At 41.1% G+C, this 21929-nt stretch overlaps 1 protein-coding gene across 3 annotated transcripts in view; it reads left to right on the top strand.

Annotated features, from left to right (window-relative positions):
* glis1a (GLIS family zinc finger 1a) overlaps positions 1–21929 on the top strand; it is a 379333-nt gene that overhangs the window by 66087 nt on the left and 291317 nt on the right. The window contains exon 1 of one of the 3 annotated variants that reach the window (XM_072274053.1): positions 21179–21294. The exons of the other annotated variants lie outside the window; for them this stretch is intronic. The gene's annotated coding sequence lies outside the window, so the exon portion shown is untranslated. Of the gene's footprint in view, positions 1–21178; positions 21295–21929 lie in introns of those variants that run through there. 3 annotated transcript variants of the gene reach the window in all.

Here is a 21929-nt window from a genome sequence, read left to right as displayed (position 1 = left end):
GAGAATCCTGGGAACTATAGACCATTGATTCTTATGTCGGTGGTCTGCAAACTATTGGAAAGGATTCTTTAGAATAGGATCTATGAGCACTTGGAGAAGTACAGTCTACTCAAGGATAGTCAACATGGCTTTGTGAAGGGAAGGTCATGCCTCACGAGCCTAATTGAGTTTTTTGAAGAGGTAACAAAAGAAATTGATGAGGGTAGGGCAGTAGATACGGTCTACATGGATTTTAGCAAGGCATTTGACAAGATCCCCCACGAGAGACTCAGCCAGAAAGTCATGAGGCATAGGATCAGTGGAACCTTGGCTGTTTGGATAAAAAATTGGCTTAAAGGAAGTAAACAGTGGGTAGTAGTGGAAGGAAAGTATTCTGCCTGGAGGTGGGTTACTAGTGGAGTGCTGCAAGGATCTGTCCTGGGACCCCTGCTCTTTGTGACTTTTATAAATGACCTGGATGAAGAGGCGGAAGGATGGGTGAGTAAGTTTGCAGATGACACGAAGATTGGAGGAGTTGTGGATGGAGCTGTAGGTTGTCGAAGGTTACAAGAGGATATAGACAGAATGCAGAGTTGGGCAGTAAAGTGGCAGATGGAGTTCAATCTGGATAAGTGTGAGGTGATGCATTTTGGAAGGACAAACCAGAAGGCTGAGTACAGGGTTTCCGGTCAGTTACTAAGAGTGTGGATGAACAGAAAGACTTCGGGGTTCAAATCCATACATCCCTCAAGGTCGCTGCACAGGTTGATAGGATAGTTAAGAAGGCCTATGGGATGCTAGGCTTCATTAATGGGGGGATTAAGTTCAAGAGTAGAGAGGTCATGTTGCAACTCTACACATCTCTGGTGAGACCACACTTAAAGTATTGTGTTCAGTTCTGGTCACCACATTATAGGAAGAATGTGGAAGCTATGGAGAGGCTGCAGAGGAGATTTACCAGGATTTTGCCTGGATTCGAAAACAAGTCTTATGAGGCAAGGTTACCAGAGCTGGGGCTTTTCTCTTTGGAGAGTAGAAGGATGAGAGGGGACTTGATAGAGGTCTACAAGATTATGAGAGGCATAGATAGGGTGGATAGTCAGTACCTGTTTCCCAGGGCACGAATAGCAAACACCAAAGGGCATATGTGCAAAGTTAAGGGAGGAAGTTTAGGGGAGACATCAGGGGTAAGTTTTTTACACGGGGTTGTGGGTGCCTGGAATGACTTGCCAGGGATGGTGGTGGAGGCTAAAACATTAGGGGTATTTAAGAGCCTCTTGGACAGGCACATGGATGAAAGAAAAATAGACGGTTACGGGGTACTGTGGGTTTAGTACACTTTTTTTAAGGCACATATGGGTTGGCAGAACATCGAGGGCTGAAGGGCCTGTACTGCGCTGTAGTATTCTAGTGTCTAGTGTCTAATGTTGTTACAGCATTTTGAAGCCTGGGAGTGCATATGACAAAAAATTAATTTTAAAATATTAGTGAGCGTTTGTAGCTATTGTATCAGTCTATATTGGATGTGTGCATATTGAATCTTTCATTTGATTTGCAGAGAGGAACATGGCATTGAGTGATGAGTGTGTCAATAATAACGCCATTGACAGTCCTGCTTTACAAGAGGTTTTGGAAGAGGCAACTCAGTGACCACAAAGGAGGAGGCACAGAAGCCTCCATCATAGAAGACATTATGTATGGACACTGAACCTCTTGGGGAGCTGTATTTTCACAAGCTCAAGTTACCTAAAATTGTGATTATGATATGAGTCTCTGTTCTAGACATCATTTAAGATCATAACTTGTAGGTGGTTTTATCTGTTATATGTTGGATGGAAATAAATCTCTGAAAGCAGTTTGAGAAGGATGCTCGTGGTCTATTTCAATTAATAAAGTCAAAGGCTTTAGCGAGGTCTAAGTAATGCCCCCTTCCACTCACTGAGCCTCAGGTTATTGTGCTATTTCTGACTCATCTGAGCTCCATTCTCACACTCCCTTTGAACTCACTTGGGACCGGGTTCCTCCATACAAAAGCCTGAAAGCATGTATCACCAGGCTGAAGGTCAGCTTCTATCCTGTCGTTGTCAAGGCTCCTGAACGGAGCTCTTGTACAATAAGATGGACTCCTGGCCTCTCAATCTATCTTGTTATGATCTTGCACTTTATTTTCTCTGTGGCTTTTACATTTTATTCTGCACTATTATTGTTTTATCTTGTTTTCCTGCACTGTACTACATAATAAGTTAATCTGTATAAACAGTACATTCATATTAATTGTCTGGTGGTTATCGGTGTAGTTAACATCCAGTAGACTGGAAAATCTTCCAGTCTGCAACCACCAACATTCCAAACATGCTGGGTTATTAGAATTTTACTATATCTGCCATATCCTCTTGGTTTTTTTTTACACTAAATCTTTTTTACACTCTATTTATTTTACACCATGTCTTTCTTGTTATCCATGGGCTCCTGACTTTTATTTCCTTACACTTCACCCTCAGGGGAACATACGTGTACTGCAGCAGAAAACTGCACCACTTTCAAGGCCTTCTCAATTCGGTTACAATATTGCCTGACAGGCTATGATTGCAGTTTATCGAGGCTACATCTGTTCTCATTCCTTTGATCATTTGATTTTCTCCAACTGACTATTTCCCCAAGCTTATTGATATTTTTCACAACTATTCCTTCACTGATACTTGCTTCACTTGGGCTGGCTCATTTTCCAGAATCATTTTCAACAATGCCACCTTCTCTGTTGGGCCATTTGCATTTGATCAGGAGCATTCACCTGAACACTTTAGAAGCTCCTTACTATATGTCACTAATGTTATTGCCATCCCAGTCCCTCTTGAGATGGTTGAAGTTTCCCAATAATATCACTCAACAACTTTGATACTCACCATCATTCTCATATTTGGTGTTCGGTGAATGATTCCAATAGTGTATTGCTACCATTGTTGTTTCAAGTTCTCAATAAATTGGTCCTGAACTTGCTCACACTGGGGCATCCTCTCTCTCCAGCAATGCAACATTCTCCTAAATAAATATTGTTACTTCTACTTTTCCCAAGCATATTGTATCTGTTTTCAGCCAGGCGTCTATTACTGATGCAACATTGTAATCCATGTGGTTACTGACACCTGGAGCTTGTCAATTTAATAATTTATTGTGTTTACATTCCAGCAGTCTAAAACTTTCTTAGATCTTCTCCTGTTCACTCTTAGTCCATCTTTTGTCTAAAATCTTAGCCTATTTATCTCTCTCAATTTTTTTTTGGCACTTTGTTTTCTCAAGAGGTCAATCCACTGTCAGATATGTTTAAGCATCTCCAATAACACTAAGGAGCTATCATCCAAGGACGCAGGTCCAGACTTTGTTGTGATGCAATCTATTTGGCCTGCATAGGCCCTTCCTTACTCCCAAATTTATACTTGTGCCTGGGGAATTTAAAACTCTCCCTCCTGCATTTCTGTACTCGTATTTCTGAAATTCGTTACCATAGACATGCATACCAGGGTATAAATGCCAGGAAAATTAGTTTTTTGCAGCAGCAACATGGTACATTACACATTGTACATTCCTTTGAGAAAATAATAGGTAACCTGGACAAAGGAGAGTCAGTGGATGTTGTTTACTTGGGTTTTCAGCTGGCCTTTGACAAAGTGCCGCACACGAGGCCGCTGAGAAAGGTAAGAGCCCATGGTATTACAGGTAAGGTACCAGCATGGACAGAGAATTGGCTGACTGGCAGGAGGTAGAGAGGGATATAAAGTGGGCCTTTTCTGATCGGCTGCTGGTGACTAGTGGTATTCCGCTGAGGTCGATGTTCGGATGGCTTCCTTTCACGTTGTACTTTAGTAATATGGACGTCTGAATTGATGGCTTTGTGGCCAAGTTTGCAGATGATATGAAGATAGGTGGAGAGGCAGGTAGTAGTAAGGAAGCAGGGAGTCTGCTGAGGACTTGGACAGGTTAGGAGAATGGACAAAGAAGTGGTAGATTGTATACAGTGTAGGGAAGTGTATGGTGATGCACTTCGGTAAAAGGAATAAAGGCTTAGACTATTTTCCAAATGGGGAGAAAGTTCAGAAATCAGAGGTGCAAAGGGATGTGAAAGTCTTCCTGAAGGATTCCCTAAAGGTTAGTTGCAGGTTGAGTAGGCAAGGAAGGCAAATACAATGTTAGCATTCATTTGAGAGGAATAAGAGCAAGAATGTGATTCTGAAGCTTTAGAAAGCATTGGTGAGGTCTCACTTAGAGAACTGAGAGCACTTTTGTACTGCTTATCTAAGGAAAAATGTCCTGCATTGGAGAGTGTCCAGAGGAGGTTCATGAGAATGTAAGTGTTTCAGCAACGAAAGGGTTCATGTATATGAAGGGCTTTTGATTGCACTGGGTCTGTACTTGTTGGAGTTTAGATGAATGAGGGGAAAGGTATTGAATACTATAAGGCCTAGATGGAGTGGATATGGAGAGAGGATGTTTCCTATAGTGGGAGAGTGTAGGACCAGAGGGCACAGCCTCAGAATAGAGGCTGTACACTCCATCCTCTTTAGAAAAGATATGAGGAGGAATTTCCTTAGCCAAAGGGTGGTGGATCTGTGGAATTCATTGCCAGGAAACAGCTATGGAGGCCAAGTCATTAAGTATATTTAAAGTGAAGATTGATAAGTTCTTGATTACTCAGGGCATCAGAGGTTAGGGAGAGGAGGCAGGAGAGGAGGTTATGAGGGTTAATAAATTTGCTATGATGGGATGGCAGAATAGATTTGATGGGTCAGATGACCTAATTCTGCTCCTGTTTTATGTGCAGTATATTTCTATACTCACTGGCAAGTGTGATTTGGAATAATTTGGAATAATCTGGAGATTACTAACCTTGAGGTCATGCTTCTTCAATGTCTTTTTCTAAAACCTTTGAAATCTGCCTTCAGGACCTTAACCTTTCTTTGATCTATGTCATTGGTATCAATATGGACTGCTCTCTGGCTGGTTATCTTCTCCAGAATATTTTGCAGCTGCTTAATGACAGGGAGACAACAAGAATCTGTCTGCTCCCCTAATCAGAGAACCTTGTACTGTCCTTTTGGCATTTTCCCACCCTTTCTGTCTGGCTGAGCCGTCCATATTGATATTGTCTTGGTTGTGACTGTATTCCCCAGGGATACCTCTTTCCCTTCAACATTCAGAATCAAATTAGCTGTTGGTGCACAATGAGACAAAGTTCTGAGCAGTGAGAGTGGAGAAAGAAGTTAGACATAGACGTGGTCTGAGATGAGCTATGTCTCACCCTGCAACAGGATATACTGATGAATGAACAGGAGAATGAACTGGAATGAGGTGAAATCTTACCCAACCTATTTGACGAGTGCATGTGAAGAGTGGAAATAAAATCGAAATAAGTATTGTTACACAAGTTGCAAAAAAGATAATCTGCATAATGCATCTGGGACTTCTAGGAAGATAGGAATGGTGCAGATGGGATATTGAAGATAATAGAGATTTAGGATGCTGAATTTATCTAGTGAGAATTCCGAGTAGAGTCTGCAAACTGAGTATTCACAATATAGTCCTACTGCATGATATCTGGGAGCACAGCAACAGTTATTGTGGCTTTTGTGTGGAGTTAACACAATACACGCCTACATTTTGGTGCCCTTAGAGATTTGTAATCCAATTTTGAGACAATTGTTTAACATTTCATGAAGCATTAATTCCAGAGCAATGTGATTAGAATTGATTCTGTTTGATTTTTACAGGATTCCAACAATTTTCCTACCTGGTTATGCACTTTTTTTTTACTGTAACACTAACAATGTGGGAAAACACTGCCTTTTGAAAATTCTATTTACAGTAATTGAGACCAACAGTGATCATTTCTCAGTCAATTTGTAAATTATGCCACTATCATTCAATTGAGACAGAATCTTTCAGGAATAAACAATATAAATATAATGATTTAAGTGCAATATTAAATATGAACATAGTGAATTAAAAGCGGAGGATATTGGAATACTCATTTGGAAATGCTTTGTACCCTCCCCTTTCTCAGTTAATATAGATTGTTAATTGCTCACTTTCCTAATTCTAATGAGCAATCATCAGTCTGAAACAGGAATTTTGCTTTACCCTTCACAGCATGAGTTGCTAAGGATTTTCAGCGTTTTTAGTTTTTATTTCAGATTCCTAGTATCGGCAGTCTTACAGTTTTTAAAGTGAGATGGTGTTTTTGTACTGTATACTTATTTAGTAATATAGCAGACCTTTTCTAAATAGTAGATTAAGGTGCAAAAAATAGTACTTGCAGAAGTAAAAGGGTAACATTTGGATGAAATATGGATTATGTCAATACTGAGAACTATGAATTGTATAACAGATGTCTTTGGTTCTTTCAGAGAAGCAACATTTAGTTGCAGTTTTAAATAGAAGCTCTTTAATTGCCTTTACTGTCAAATTAACCCAGTTGCCTCTACATTTGAAAGGTAAGAAAGGAGGAATTCTTGCTTATGCTGACAGAGAACTGGCAGGAAATTTGTAGCTTTGTTAATGTTTCACTTCCAATGTGAAAATACCTGGCTTTTGAAGGTGCACATTGTTCATGCCCTTTGAGTTAGGCTGTCATTTTAAATTTGAATATAAATTAAACATACTATTTATACTGTTGTCACTCTTGGTTTTGGGCTTAAACTGACCTCCCACTCCCCCCGTTCCACATTGATTCTTCTGCTATCCTGAGAAGTTTTTATAAATTAGGATCTAGCAGTCTGCACACCTTTACATACTATTGTAATGTGAGGAGATCTTCTTGTGAAGATCAGCCTGTCCAATATGCAATCTCTCCAGGAGAGAATGTTGTGTAGAGAGTACAAGCAGGACCCTTGGCATTCTCTCTTTTTTTCCCCTCTGGTCCAAGGACAGCAAAAGCAAGTGGAAAGTGTAAATTCTTCCTTTGCCCAATGCTCGTTATGCCTGCTCTCTTCCCTCTTCCCCCCTCCCGCCCACTAATCTTAGATTAGTTAAATCAATACAGATTAGGACTTCCGACAGTCACCGTTGACATAGCATTTTATGTTAGTACCATTGAAAGGGCTAATCCTGACAAATGTAAAGCAAAAAATTAATTTGAAATTCAGAATAGGAAATCAATCACAAAAATGGCATTTAGCCTATTATGGGCTTTCCTGGGCTTCCCATAATTTACTTAATTACCTGAGAGGTGAACCTGGGGAGGCAGAGGCAATTCGAGAAACTCCCATGGATCAGTGATGCTGCCTGACCTATGGAGTATTGCTTGCATTTTCTGTTTTTTGTATCTGTTCTTAGAAACCTTCTCTACTGTTGGCCACCTCCCCTGGCCATGAAGTAAGTGGAGGAGAGTTCATTGTAGTATGTAAAGTTACATTGTGTATCAAATTAGCAGGGTCAATGAGCCATAGAGCCTTTTCTTGTTCTGTACCATATTCTTCTTTGCATCACAAATGAAGATTTGCGGATTATTCTGGAAGTGAGATTAAACACCCACACATCTAATGTGAGTCTGTACAACATCTGCTTTTGCATATTTTAAGATGATCTTTTTTGTTATGGGCATTTCTAGTCTTCTCTGAATTGCTGGTCTCTTGGGATTGCACATGCGGGATCCACATGTATGTACACAGAGGGCAACAAGCATGAAATCAGAAATGTAAAATGGCAAACATGAAATCCAGATAAAGGACCATAGACTGAATGGTTGTATCAACACTTTATATAAAGTAATGATAGATTTATGTGTGAATATAAATGCACTGACATGATATCACAAATGGAAAATTCCACAAGGCATTGGGTAGGTTCCCAGGCGATGTGCATGCCTCTGCATACCACAGACAGTTCTTGAGATGTGACATGAACTAATTTGGCAGGGAGATGGGAACCAGAGTGAGGGACGCAGGATGGGACAGATGGTAAAAAAGCAAAGATAGCGTGCAGTCAGACTGTCAGGAAGGGCGGGCAGATGATAGGACATAATTGCAGCCAATAGGGTGAGTATTAGGGATGCAGAATCAAAACGGGTAGCAAATACAGTACCCAAAGTGTTATATTTCAATGCATGGAGTATAAGAAATAAGGTGGATGATCTCTTTGCAGTTTAACACATTGTCCAGAATGATGTTGTGGCCATCACTGAATTGTGGCTGAAGTATGGTTGTAGTTGGGAGCTAAACATCCAGAGGTTACAATTTGTATAGGAGGAATAGGACGGTAGACAGAAGGGGTGGTGTGGCTCTACTGGTAAAGAATGGCATCAGATCAGTAGAAAGATGTGACATAGGATTGGAAGATGTTGAATCCTTGTGGGTTGAGTTAAGAAACTGCAAGGGTAAAAGGACCCTGATGGCAGTTATATACAGGCCTCCAAACAGTAGCTGGGATGTGGACTACAGATTTCAATAGGAAATAGAAATGTCGTGTCAATGGGAAATGTTAGGATCGTCATGGGAGATTTTAACATACAGGTAGATTGGGAAAATCAGGTTGGTAATGGATCTCAAGAGGGTGAACTTTTTGAATGCCTGTGAGATAGCTTTTTAGAGCAGTTTGTCATTGAGCCTATTAGGAGATCAGCTATACTGGTTTGGGTGTTATGTAATGAACTAGAGGTGATTTGGGGGCTTAAGGTAAAGGAACCCTTAAGCCTGATTTATACTTCTGTGTCAAGTGCACGCCGTAAGTACCGTGTACCTTATGCCGTACCCTATGCTGTAGGGTGACGTGCACCTCCCCAAAAAAGTAACTCACGTGTCACAGCGATGCGGACCGCAACAACTGTGATTGGTCCACTTGGTAGCATTGCATTACTAAGGAAACTGGCATGAAGTCTATGGAATTAAGGGAAACAAGTAGTGAGATCATGGAAACTGTACAGATTGAAAAGGAGGAGGTGCTTTCTGTCTTGAGGAAAATTAAAGTGGATAAATCCCCGGGACTTGACAGGGTGTTCCCTCGGACCTTGAAGGAGACTAGTGTTGAAATTGCGGGAGCCCTGGCAGAAATATTTTAAATGTCGCTGTCTATGGGTGAGGTGCCAGAGGATTGGAGAGTGGCTCATGTTGTTCCGTTGTTTAAAAAAGGATCTAAAAGTAATCCGGGAAATTATAGGCCAGTAAGTTTAACGTCGGTAGTAGGTAGGTTATTGGAGGGAGTACTAAGAGACAGAATCTACAAGCACTTGGATAGACAGGGACTTATTAAGGAGAGTCAACATGACTTTGTGCGTGGTAGGTCATGTTTCACCAATCTATTGGAGTTTTTCGAGGAGGTTACCAGGAAAGTGGATGAAGGGAAGGCAGTGGATATTGTCTACATGGATTTCAGTAAGGCCTTTGACAAGGTCCCGCATGGGAGGTTAGTTAGGAAATTCGGTCGCTAGGTATACATGGAGAGGTGGTAAATTGGATTAGACATTGGCTCAATAGAAGAAGCCAAAGTGTGGTAGTAGAGAATTGCTTCTCCGAGTGGAGACCTGTGACTAGTGGTGTGCCACAGGGATCAGTGCTGGGTCTATTGTTATTTGTCATCTATATCAATGATCTGGATGATAATGTGGTAAATTGGATCAGCAAATTTGCTGATGATACAAAGATTGGAGGTGTAGTAGACAGTGAGGAAGGTTTTCAGAGCCTGCAGAGGGACTTGGACCAGCTGGAAAAATGGGCTGAAAAATGGCAGATGGAGTTTAATACAGACAAGTGTGAGGTATTGCACGTTGGAAGGACAAACCAAGGTAGAACATACAGGGTTAATGGTAAGGCACTGAGGAGTGCAGTGGAACAGAGGGATCTGGGAATACAGATACAAAATTCCCTAAAAGTGACGTTGCAGGTAGATAGAGTCGTAAAGAGAGCTTTTGGTACATTGGCCTTTATTAATCAAAGTATTGAGTATAACAGCTGGAATGTTATGATGAGGTTGTATAAGGCATTGGTGAGGCCAAATCTGGAGTATTGTGTTCAGTTTTACATAGAAACATAGAAAATAGGTGCAGGAGTAGGCCATTCGGCCCTTCGAGCCTGCACCGCCATTTATTATGATCATGGCTGATCATCCAACTCTGAACACCGCCCCAGCCTTCCCTCCATACCCCCTGACCCCCGTAGCCACAAGGGCCATATCTAACTCCCTCTTAAATATAGCCAATGAACTGGCTTCAACTGTTTCCTGTGGCAGAGAACTCCACAGATTCACCACTCTCTGTGTGAAGAAGTTTTTCCTAATCTCGGTCCTAAAAGGCTTCCCCTCTATCCTCAAACTGTGACCCCTCGTTCTGGACTTCCCCAACATCGGGAACAATCTTCCTGCATCTAGCCTGTCCAATCCCTTTAGGATCTTATACGTTTCAATCAGCTCCCCCCTCAATCTTCTAAATTCCAACGAGTACAAGCCCAGTTCATCCAGTCTTTCTTCATATGAAAGTCCTGCCATCCCAGGAATCAATCTGGTGAACCTTCTCTGTACTCCCTCTATGGCAAGGATGTCTTTCCTCAGATTAGGGGACCAAAACTGCACGCAATACTCCAGGTGTGGTCTCACCGAGGCCTTGTACAACTGCAGTAGTACCTCCCTGCTCCTGTACTCAAATCCTCTCACTATAAATGCCAGCATACCATTCGCCTTTTTCACCGCCTGCTGTACCTGCATGCCCACTTTCAATGACTGGTGTATAATGACACCCACGTCTCGTTGCACCTCCCCTTTTCCTAATCGGCCACCATTCAGATAATAATCTGTTTTCCTATTTTTGCCACCAAAGTGGATAACTTCACATTTATCCACATTAAATTGCATCTGCCATGAATTTGCCCACTCACCCAACCTATCCAAGTCACCCTGCATCCTCTTAGCATCCTCCTCACAGCTAACACTGCCACCCAGCTTCGTGTCATCCGCAAACTTGGAGATGCTGCATTTAATTCCCTCATCCAAGTCATTAGTATATATTGTAAACAACTGGGGTCCCAGCACTGAGCCTTGCGGTACCCCACTAGTCACCGCCTGCCATTCTGAAAAGGTCCCGTTTATTCCCACTCTTTGCTTCCTGTCTGCTAACCAACTCTCCACCCACACCAATACCTTACCCCCAATACCGTGTGCTTTAAGTTTGCACACTAATCTCTTGTGTGGGACCTTGTCAAAAGCCTTCTGAAAATCCAAATATACCACATCCACTGGTTCTCCCCTATCCACTCTACTAGTTACATCCTCAAAAAATTCTATGAGATTCGTCAGACATGATTTTCCTTTCACAAATCCATGCTGACTTTGTCCGATCATTTCACCGCTTTCCAAATGTGCTGTTACCACATCCTTGATAACTGACTCCAGCAGTTTCCCCACCATCGACGTTAGGCTAACCGGTCTATAATTCCCCGGTTTCTCTCTCCCTCCTTTTTTAAAAAGTGGAGTTACATTAGCCACCCTCCAATCCTCAGGAACTAGTCCAGAATCTAACGAGTTTTGAAAAATTATCACTAATGCATCCACTATTTCTTGGGCTACTTCCTTAAGCACCCTGGGATGCAGACCATCTGGCCCTGGGGATTTATCTGCCTTCAATCCCTTCAATTTACCTAACACCACTTCCCTACTAACATGTATTTCGCTCAGTTCCTCCATCTCACTGGACCCTCTGTCCCCTACTATTTCTGGAAGATTATTTAGGTCCTCCTTAGTGAAGACAGAACCAAAGTAATTATTCAATTGGTCTGCCATGTCCTTGCTCCCCATAATCAATTCACCTGTTTCTGTCTGCAGGGGACCTACATTTGTCTTTACCAGTCTTTTCCTTTTTACATATCTATAAAAGCTTTTACAGTCCGTTTTTATGTTGCCTGCCAGTTTTCTCTCATAATCTTTTTTCCCCTTCCTAATTAAGCACTTTGTCCTCCTCTGCTGAACTCTGAATTTCTCCCAGTCCTCAGGTGAGCCACTTTCTCTGGCTAATTTGTATGCTTCTTCTTTGGAATTGATACTATCCCTAATTTCTCTTGTCAGCCACGGGTGCACTACCTTCCTTGATTTATTCTTTTGCCAAACTGGGATGAACATTTGTTGCAGTTCATCCATGCAACCTTTAAATGCTTGGCATTGCATATCCACCCCCAATCCTTTAAGTGTCATTTGCCAGTCTATCTTAGCTAATTCACGTCTCATACTTTCAAATTACAGGAAGGATATAAATAAGGTTGAAAGAGTGCAGAGAAGGTTTACAAGGATGTTGCCAGGACTTGAGAAACTCAGTTACAGAGAAAGGTTGAATAGGTTAGGACTTTATTCCCTGCAGCGTAGAAGAATGAGGGGAAATTTGATAGAGGTATATAAAATTATGATGGGTATAGATAGGGTGAATGCAAGCAGGCTTTTTCCACTGAGGCAAGGGGAGAAAAAAACCAGAGGACATGGGTTAAGGGTGAGGGGGGAAAAGTTTAAAGGGAACATTAGGGGGGACTTCTTCACACAGAGAGTGGTGGGAGTATGGAATGAGCTGCCAGATGAGGTGGTAAATGCGGGTTCTTGGGATATGGTCCGTGTGCAGGTCAGTGGGACTAGGCAGAAAATGGTTCAGCACAGCCAAGAAGGGCCAAAAGGCCTGTTTCTGTGCTGTAGTTTCTATGGTTTCTATGGTTGCTTTTTTCCTCCATGTCTGTACACTGATGTGAAATAAATGGTTGGAGATGATGAACCAAGTTGTCAAATCTACCTTCCGACATTCGAAAATATTTGAAATGCATTTCTTTGTCCATGTCTCTCACGAAGAAACTCACACAGTGGCATAGAAACCCCACCGCCAACTAGCGTTTTAGCAGTGAATTGCAGAGCGATGCAGACACAACAATGTATGCTCGCTACGGCGTAGGGCTACGCACAAGTATAAATCAGGCTTTAGGAGAAATTGATTACAATGTGATTGATTTCAACTTGAAATTTGATAGGGAGAAAGTAAAGTCTGACGTAGCAGTATTTCAGTGGAGTAAAGGAAATTACAGTGGTATGAGAGAGCAATTGGCCAAAGTAAATTGGAAGGAGATGCTGGCAGGGATGATGGAGGAGCAGCAATGGCTTGAGTTTCTTGGGAAAATGAGGAAGGGACATGATAGATGTATTCCAAAAACACAGAAATACTCAAATGGCAAAATAGTACAACCATGGCTGACAAGGAAAGTCAAAGCTAATGTAAAAGCAAAAGAGAGGGCATACAACAAAGTAAAAATTAGTGGGAAAGATAGAGGTTTGGGAAGTTTTTGAAAACCTACAGAAAGCAACTAAATAAATCATTAGAAGGGAAAAGATGAAATATAAAAACAAGCTAGCAAACAATGTTAAGGTGGATAGAAAAAGCTTTTTCAATTGCATAAAAATAAAAGAGATGAGAGTGGATACAGGACTGTTAGGAAATGAGGCTGGAGAAATAATAATGGGGGACAAGGAGATGGCAGGTGAACTAAGTGAGTATTTTGGCATCAGTCTTCATTGTAGAAGACACTAGCAGTGTTCCAGGTATTGAAGGGTGTGAGAGAAGAGAAGTGAATGCAGTTACAATTGCAAGGGAGAAGATGCTCAAAAAGCTGAAAGACCTAAAGGTACATAAGTCACCTGAACCAGATGAACTGCACCCTAGGGTTCTGAAAGAGGTAGTGGTAGATATTGTGGAAGCCTTAGTAGTGATCTTTCAAGAAGCATTGGACTCTGGCATGATTCTGGAGGACTGAAAAATTGCAAATGTCACTCCACTCTTCAAGAAAAGAGAGAGGCAGCAGAAAGGAAATTATAGACCAGTTAGCCTGACCTCAGTGGTTGGGAAGATGTTGGAGTCAATTGTTAAGGATGAGGTTGTTAGACAAATCATGCCTGGCGAACCTATTGGAATTCTTTGAAGAGATTAGAAGTAGGATAGATAAAGGGGATGCAGTGGATGTTGTATATTTGGACATTCAGAAGGCCTTTAACAAGGTGCCACACATGAGGCTGTTTACCAAATAAAGAGCCCATGATACTACAGGAAAGTTACTAACATGGTTAGAGCATTGGCTGATTGGAAGAAGGCAGCGAGTGGGAATAAAAGGATCCTTTTCTGGTTGGCTGCCAGTGACTCGTGGTGTTCACAGGGGCTGGTGTTGGGACCACTTCTTTTTATGCTGTTTATAAATAATTTAGATGATGGAATAGATAGTTTTGCTGCCAAGGTTGCAGATGATACAAAGATTGTTGGAGGGGCAGGTAGTGTTGAGGAAACAGGAAGTCTGCAGAAGGACTTAGATTAGGATAATGGGCAAGAAAGTGGCAAACAAAATACAATGTCGGAAAATGCATGGTCATGCACTTTGATAGAAGAAATACGTGCAGGCTATTTTCTTAATGGGGAGAAAATTAAAAAAATCTTTCTGCAGAACACCCTAAAGGTTAGCTTGCAAGTAGAGTCAGTGGTAACAAAGGCATATGCAATGTTAGCATTAATTTCAAGAGGTCTTGAATACAAGAGCACAAATGTGATGCTGAGGCTTTATAAGGTATTGGTGAGGCCTCACCTTGAGTATTGTGAACAGTTTTGGGCTCCTCATCTAAGAAAAGATGTGCTGGCATTGGAGAGAGTCCGGAGGAGGTCAACAAGGATGATTCTGGGAATGGAAGGGTTATCATATAAGGAATGTTTGATGGCTCTGGGCCTGTACTTGCTGCAATTTAGAAGGATGAGGGGGGATCTGATTGAAACCTTTCGAATATTGAAAGGCCTAGACAGAGTAGATGTGGAAAGGTGGTTTCCCATGGTGGGAGTTTCTAGGACAAGAGGACGCATCCTCAGGGTAGGGCGGTGTCCATTTAAAACTGACATGTGGAGAAATATATTTAGAGAAATCTATTTAGCTCGAGGGTCATGAGTTTATGGTGTCTGTTGCTACAGGCAGCTGTGGAGGTGTATTTAAGATGGAGATTGATCGTTCTTGATTAGCCACGGCATCATAGGATACAGGAAGAAAGCCGGGGAGTGGGGCTGAAGAGGGGGAGAAAGGATCAGCCATCATTGAATGGCAGAATGGACTTGATGGGCCAAGTAGCCTAATTCTGTTTCTATGTCTTATGGACTGTTTTGTTGCAGTAGAACATTTTAACTCTGGTGTCATCTTCAGAATGTGTATCAGGGACCCACAGCAATGAACAAAACCCAACAACTCTGGAGTCATAGAGTGGTACAGCAAAGAAACAGGCCTATCGTTTCCATACTGACCATTGTACTTATCTTTGCTAGGCCCCTTTACTCCCAAAACCTGCTCCTATTTCTTAAGTTCTGATATTTACCCACATTAGGTCAGTAGCCTTCCACACCTTATCGATTCAAGTGCTTGTCGAGTTGCTGCTTAGACATTGTGAGAGTATCTGCCTCTGGCAGCACCCCAGAAAGCGTGTTCCAGATTCCAGCCATTTGCTGTGGAAAAGAAATCCTCCTCTAAGGTGATAGAGGGTTGGGGATGTTTCTTAAAGTAGCACCAAGTTCTGATGAATTGTGGTTATGTTTCTGCTATACCATAAACTTGAGTTTATGTTGCATGTAGTGCACAGGTGGCATTTATCCCTAGAAAGTCCAAGCAGCAGAATCCCTTGGGCAGAATGAACGCAATTCATGTTGTTGGGATTCCCACAATTAGAATCTTTCAAAATCAGGGTGGAGCTATACAAAATTTTCATTCAGAATTTTAAATGCTTTAGATGTATTCTGGGGAAATATAAATTATATACATTTTGAAGAGTTAATTGGCCCTAAAAGTAAAATCATCTTATGCCATTAGATATTTCTCTTCTATTCCAACTTGCTATTGTGTACTATGAACATTTACAACACCACATCTTAATAATAACACCGAGAAAAAAACTAATACATAGGTGTGAAGCTCTTTTGGAATTGAGGATGTGATTGACACAATGTTTAATGCAAGGATATTCTTTTAAAAACTAATTCAGCTCAGTAATCCTTTATTTAAAAGTTAATATTTCTAAGCCAGGATAGTTAATACATGCGAGTACAGTATTGTAAAATGGAAGAGCATGTGAGCAATGTTTTAAGTGGATGCTATTTTCTTCACAAGCTGAACACTACACAAGATCAATAGCACGTAGAATTTTAAGAATGCTAAAAATATACAGATTCTGAAGTATCTTCCAGTTTTGTTCATAAAGGGACAATATAAAGTGATAGTCTAATATATCTGCCTTAATGATTGAAATTATATTGATGTATCGCTTGAGTTTAATTCTAGCACAGCTTAGAGCTGCTTCAGAGTTATCAATCAGCCAGAGTGTACCTGTGCTTCAATCTCCATTGCAGAAGAATGCTCCCAACTGTACCGGTATAATATCTCCATGCATCCTGGTGGGATCTGTAATTTAACTACAAAGGTTACACAGAGTGGGATGTACAAGTGAGACTGCTAAATCTGTACTGAATTGTACATTGGTTATAACCCTTGGAGGCTATGTTGAATTTGAACCTTAGTGTCTACAGCTCCGAAATGACTAGGAGAATTAAATTTCTAGCAACAAATTTGACTCATGACAATATAAAGCCAAGACTCCTCAGCTCTCTGCCATCCTATTATACATATTCATTGCTTTTAATTTCCATAACTAATTGATAGCACCCACTTTTTTTTGCACAACCACCCAGATTCAAAACCAGTCATCTATACTCGCACCCTCTGAGATGTGTTTGAACAAATGGATGTAATGTTGAGGATTTATAAAGCACTGGTGAGGCCTCACTTGGAGTATTGTGAGCAGTTTTGTGCCTCTTATCTTAGAACGGGTGTGCTGACACTGGAGAGGGTTCAAGGAGGTTCATGAAAATGATTCCAGGACTGAATCGCATGTCTTATGAACAGCATTTGATGGTGGGCCTGTATTCACTGGAATTTAGAAGAATGAGGGGTGACCTAATTGAAACCTATCAAATTGTGAAAGGCCTTGATAGAGTGGATGTGGAGAGGATGTTTCCTATGGTGGGAGTGTCTAAGACCAGAGGATACAGCCTCAAAATAGAGGGGTATCCTTTTAGAACAGAGATGAGGAGGAATATCTTTAGCTTGAGAGTTGTGACGCTGTGGAATCCGTTGCCACAGACAGCCGTGGAGCCCAAGTCTTTATGTATATTCAAGACAGAGGTTGATAGATTCTGATTTAGTCAAGGTGTAAAGGGATCCAGGGGTGTGGGGGGGGGGTGGGGGGAGGCAGGAAATTGGGGCTGAGAGGAAAAATGGATCAGCCATGATGAAATGGCAGAGCAGACTCAATGGGCTGAATGGCCTAATTCTGCTCCTAGATCTTATGGTCTAAATGGGCTAGAGATTAAAACAAAAGTAATTTATAAAATAAATCACAAAAGTATGTTTGATCTATCAGGCCATTCCATTGGAGTTGAGATACTTTTCAGCTTGTCCCTTTCTCTTGAGAACAAAATGTCTCTCCGATTTTAACTTTCATACAGCTCTAACACTAGCTTGGTCCCATTTTGGCTAACCTTATTTTACCCTCATCATGTGTCCAACTCCATCAGATATGGCAGAACTGTCCGAAGCTGATCTGTATTTTTCTTTATCCTTTTCTGTCCTAATCCATCAGATCTTAGTTTCAGATTGGCTTTGATTTCTCATAATCTATGCGTATCTCATTCTAGGAAGCCATAATAAATATTATTCAAAATGTAAGTCTATCCTGTGCTCCATTTTCTTTTAACATCAACAAGCTGTTAAAATGTCACAATATGTGCGTTCTGAGTTGGAGATCTAAGTGAGCTGACTATTTCAACTCAGCTACTGAAAAGGAAAGTATATCTCTTGTTGAAATTTAACATTGTTCAAACCAATCATTAATAAAAAAATCACAAGTATTTTTGATTTCATATATCAACAAGTTTCTTTCAGATTTCAAGATCTTGAGAGTCTTGAAACAATTTTATTTTCTGTGATAAGTTTTGCCTTTTGCAATTGGTTGATTGACACTGCAATATCATTTGAAAGTGGCTGTCCTGTGCTGGCTGCCACGACCAACAGGAAATCCCGGGGAAAGCCACAGTGACCAGGTCTCTGGCACTGAGTGCTACTCTGTGGCTCAGAAGGGAAAGGAAGCAGGAAGACTGTAGTAGTGATAGGGGTTTCCATAGTTCACGGAGCTGACAGGAGATTCTGTGGACATGAAAGAGACACCCTGATGGTATGTTGCCTCCCAGATGTCAGAGTCAGGGATGTCTCACAGCGAGTCCACAGCATTCTAAGGGGGAAGGATGAGTAGCGGGAAGTCATGGGTACATATTGATATCAATGACATGGATAGGTAAAGGTCCTGAAGAGAGAATATAGTAAGTAGGTAGAAAGCTGAAAAGCTGGAGCTCAAGGGTAGTAATCTCTGGATTGTGTTTTGTGCAAGCAAGGGTAAGAATAGGTTGATTTGGCAGATGAATATGTGGCTTAAGAATCGGTGCAGGGGGCAGGGTTTCAGATTTCTGGATCATTGTGAACTCTTCTGGGGAAGGTTCGACCTGTGCAAAAAAGACAGCTTACATCTACACCTGCCGGAGCCCAATATTCTTGTGTCAGGTTTACCAGAGCTATTTGGAGGGTTTAAACTAATTTGCCAGGGAGGTGGGAACTGGAGTGATAGGACAGATGATGGGCAGTTGGTATACAAGCAAATGCAATGTGTAGTTTAGAAAGGGGTTAGAATTTAGCTTCCAGTAACATGGGGGAAAAATTAAAAATGATGAAAACAGGACTAAAGGTGCTATATTTGAATGCCTGCAATATATGGAATAAGGTTGATGATCTTGTAGCCAGTTAGTAATTGGCAGGTATGACATTATGGGCATCACTGAGTTGTGGTTAAAAGAAGATCATAATTGGGAGCTATGGACAGACATGTGTGCAGAGGGGGGTGGTGCGCCCCTGTTGGTTTAAAAAAAATGAAATCAAATCCTTAGAAAAAGGTGATATAGGATCTGAAGAAGTAAAAATCTTTGTGAGCAGGGATTAACAAACTGCAAGACTAAAAAGACCCTAATAGGAATTATATACAGCCCTCCAAACAGTGGCTATGTTGTGGGCTACAAATTACAATGGGAGATAGAAAATGCATGTCAAAAGAGCAATGTTGCAATAATCATGGGGGATTTTAATGTGCAGGTAGATTGGGAAAATCAAGTTGGTGCTAGATCCCAAGATATGGAATTTATAGAATGCCTACAAGATGGATTTTTAGAGCAGCTTGTGGGTGAGCCGACTAGGGAATCAGCTACTCTGGATTAGATGTTGTGTAATGAAATGGATTTAATTAGGGAGCTTAAAGTAAAGAAACCCTTAAAAGGCAATGATCCTAATATGATTGAATTCATCTTGCTGTTTAAGAAGGAGAAGTTACAATTAGTTGCATCAGTATTACGGTAGAGTAAAGGGAACTACAGAGGCATGAGAGAGGAATTGGTCAAAGTTGCTTGTAAGGGCATGCTATGAGGGATAATGGCTGGAGTTTCTGAGAACAATTTGGAGGGTGTCGAATAGATACATCCCGAATAAGTAGTAGTATTCTAAAGGGAGGATGAGGCAACCATGAATGAGGGAAGTGAAAGACAGGTAAAAGTAAAAGAGAGGGCATACATTATAGCCAAAATTATTGTGATGCTTCTAAGAACCAATTGAGGTGAGAGTGAATATTGGACCACTGGAAAATGACACTGGGAATGTGATAATAGGACCATAGAAATGGCGGACGAACTCAATATATATTATGCATTATTGTTCACTGTGGAAGACATGAGCTGTATGCCAGAAATTTGAGAATGTCGGGGGCAGAAGTGAGTGTAATTGATACTATTCAGGAGAATGTGCTTGGGATGGTGAAATGTCTTAAGTTAGATAAGTCACCTGGACCAGTTGGACTACAACCCAAAGTTCTGAAAGAGGTAACTGAAGAAATTGTGGATGCATTAGTAATGATCTTTCAAGAAGCACTAGATTCTGGAATAGTTTTGGAAGACAAGAACATTATTTACTTGGATTTTCAGAAGGCTTTTTGACAGGGTGGTGCACACCAGGCTGCTAAGCAAGATGAGGACCCATGGTATTACAGGAGAGATACTAGCAGAGGATTGCCAAACTGGCTGGAGCCAAGGACTTGGAATAAAGGGGGCCTTTTCTGCTCGTGACTAGTGGTATTCCACAGAGGTTAGTTTTGGGACAGCTTAATTTCACACTATATGTCAATGATTTGGATGGTGAAATTGATGGCTTTGTGGCCAGGTTTGCGGATGGTACGTAGGTGGGTGAAGGAACAAGTTGTGTTCAGGAAGCAGGGAGTCTGCAGAAAGACTTAGACTTGGAAAGAATAAAGGCATAGATTATTTTCTAAATGGGGAGAAAATTCAGAAATCAGAGGTGCAAAGGAACTTGTAAGTCCTTGTGCAGGATTTCCTAAAGGTTAACTTGCAGACTGAGTTTGAGAGGACTAGAATATAAAAACAAGGATGTAACGCTGAAGCTTTATGTGGCATTGGTTAGACTGCAGTTGGAGTATTATGAGCAATTTTGGGTCCCTTATCTAAGAAAGGATGTGCTGACATTGAAGAAGGTCCAGGGAGGTTCATGACAATGATCCCAAGAATGAAAGGTTTAAAATTTGGTGTTGTGTATTTAATATTTCAGTAATATTTGAGTAACATTGTAAATATATTGTTTGATTAAGCATTATTTGCTTGTTTACATAATCCATTATGGGTTATATGTGAAAGTACGTGAATGGCATACGTCATTACACCACCATGTCATAAGTGAGTGCCTCACCAAAGTAAAGCTAAATGTACACGGGTTATCCCCAGTTGCCATGTTTCTCTTCCAATTAGTTTTATGTTTTGGAGTTACAAAACATAACAGTGGCGACGAGGAGAATTTAAAACAAACCCAAGTCATCTGCCTACCTGTTGAAGAGAAAAAGGTAAATGTCAAGTTGTAGTTTTAAAAAGAGCACTAATCTGCATGCTGTTGATGAAAAATCTGATAATGATGAGTGTGACACAGGACTGGGTATCCTTGAGATTTCTTCCAACATTTTGTTTTTCATTCCAGATTCTAGCAGCTGTAGCTTCTTGTGTCTCTGTACTCTATCAAACCCTCTTAACATCCTCCTTCCTACTCACAATCCCTACAAGTTTTATGTAATTTGTGGACAGTGAGGAAGACCATCAGTGATTGCAGCAGGATCTGGACCAGCTGGAAAAATAGGCTGAAAAATGCCAAACAGGTTAGTCCTTTCACAGTGAACGGTAGGGCTCTGAGGAGTGTAATAGACCAAAATTATCTGGGAATCATCATCATCATCATCATCATCATCATCATCAGGTGCCGTGCTCAGTTTGAGCTTTGACTGCCATGACCCACACACTCCTGTTTCGGGTCAAGTGGATCAAATCATTAGTATTCATTTCCAATTCTCTGGCTGCTGTCTCCATCATCATTTGTCTTTGTCTTCCTCTTGCTTTCTTCCCTTCAATCTTTCCCATAATTACCGTGCATTCTAACTTCTCTTTCCTAATCACATGTCCACTGAAGTTACATTGCCTTTTCATGATCTCATACATTATTTCTGTTTTTGTGTTTGCTCTGTTCATGACATCCTTGTTAGATATTTGTTTCGTCCATGATATTCTTTGCATCCTCCTCAAAAACCACATCTCTGCTGTTTCAATTCGTTTCCTCATGTTACTAGGTATTGTCCAACATTCTGAGCCATATAACATAACTGGATAAACGTAACATTTCAGTACTCTGAGGTGGGTTGTAATGCCTAGTTTAGTATTGGTCAGTATACTCTTCATTCTCGTAAAAGTGTCTTTTGCCATCCCTATTCTTCTTTTGATGTCCATGTCGCACCTGCCA

Source organism: Mobula birostris, chromosome 12 (assembly GCF_030028105.1).
Source record: "Mobula birostris isolate sMobBir1 chromosome 12, sMobBir1.hap1, whole genome shotgun sequence".
Lineage (NCBI taxonomy): Eukaryota > Metazoa > Chordata > Chondrichthyes > Myliobatiformes > Myliobatidae > Mobula > Mobula birostris.
The sequence above is the reverse complement of the archived record's forward strand: the minus strand, read 5'-3'. Positions and strand labels throughout refer to the sequence as shown.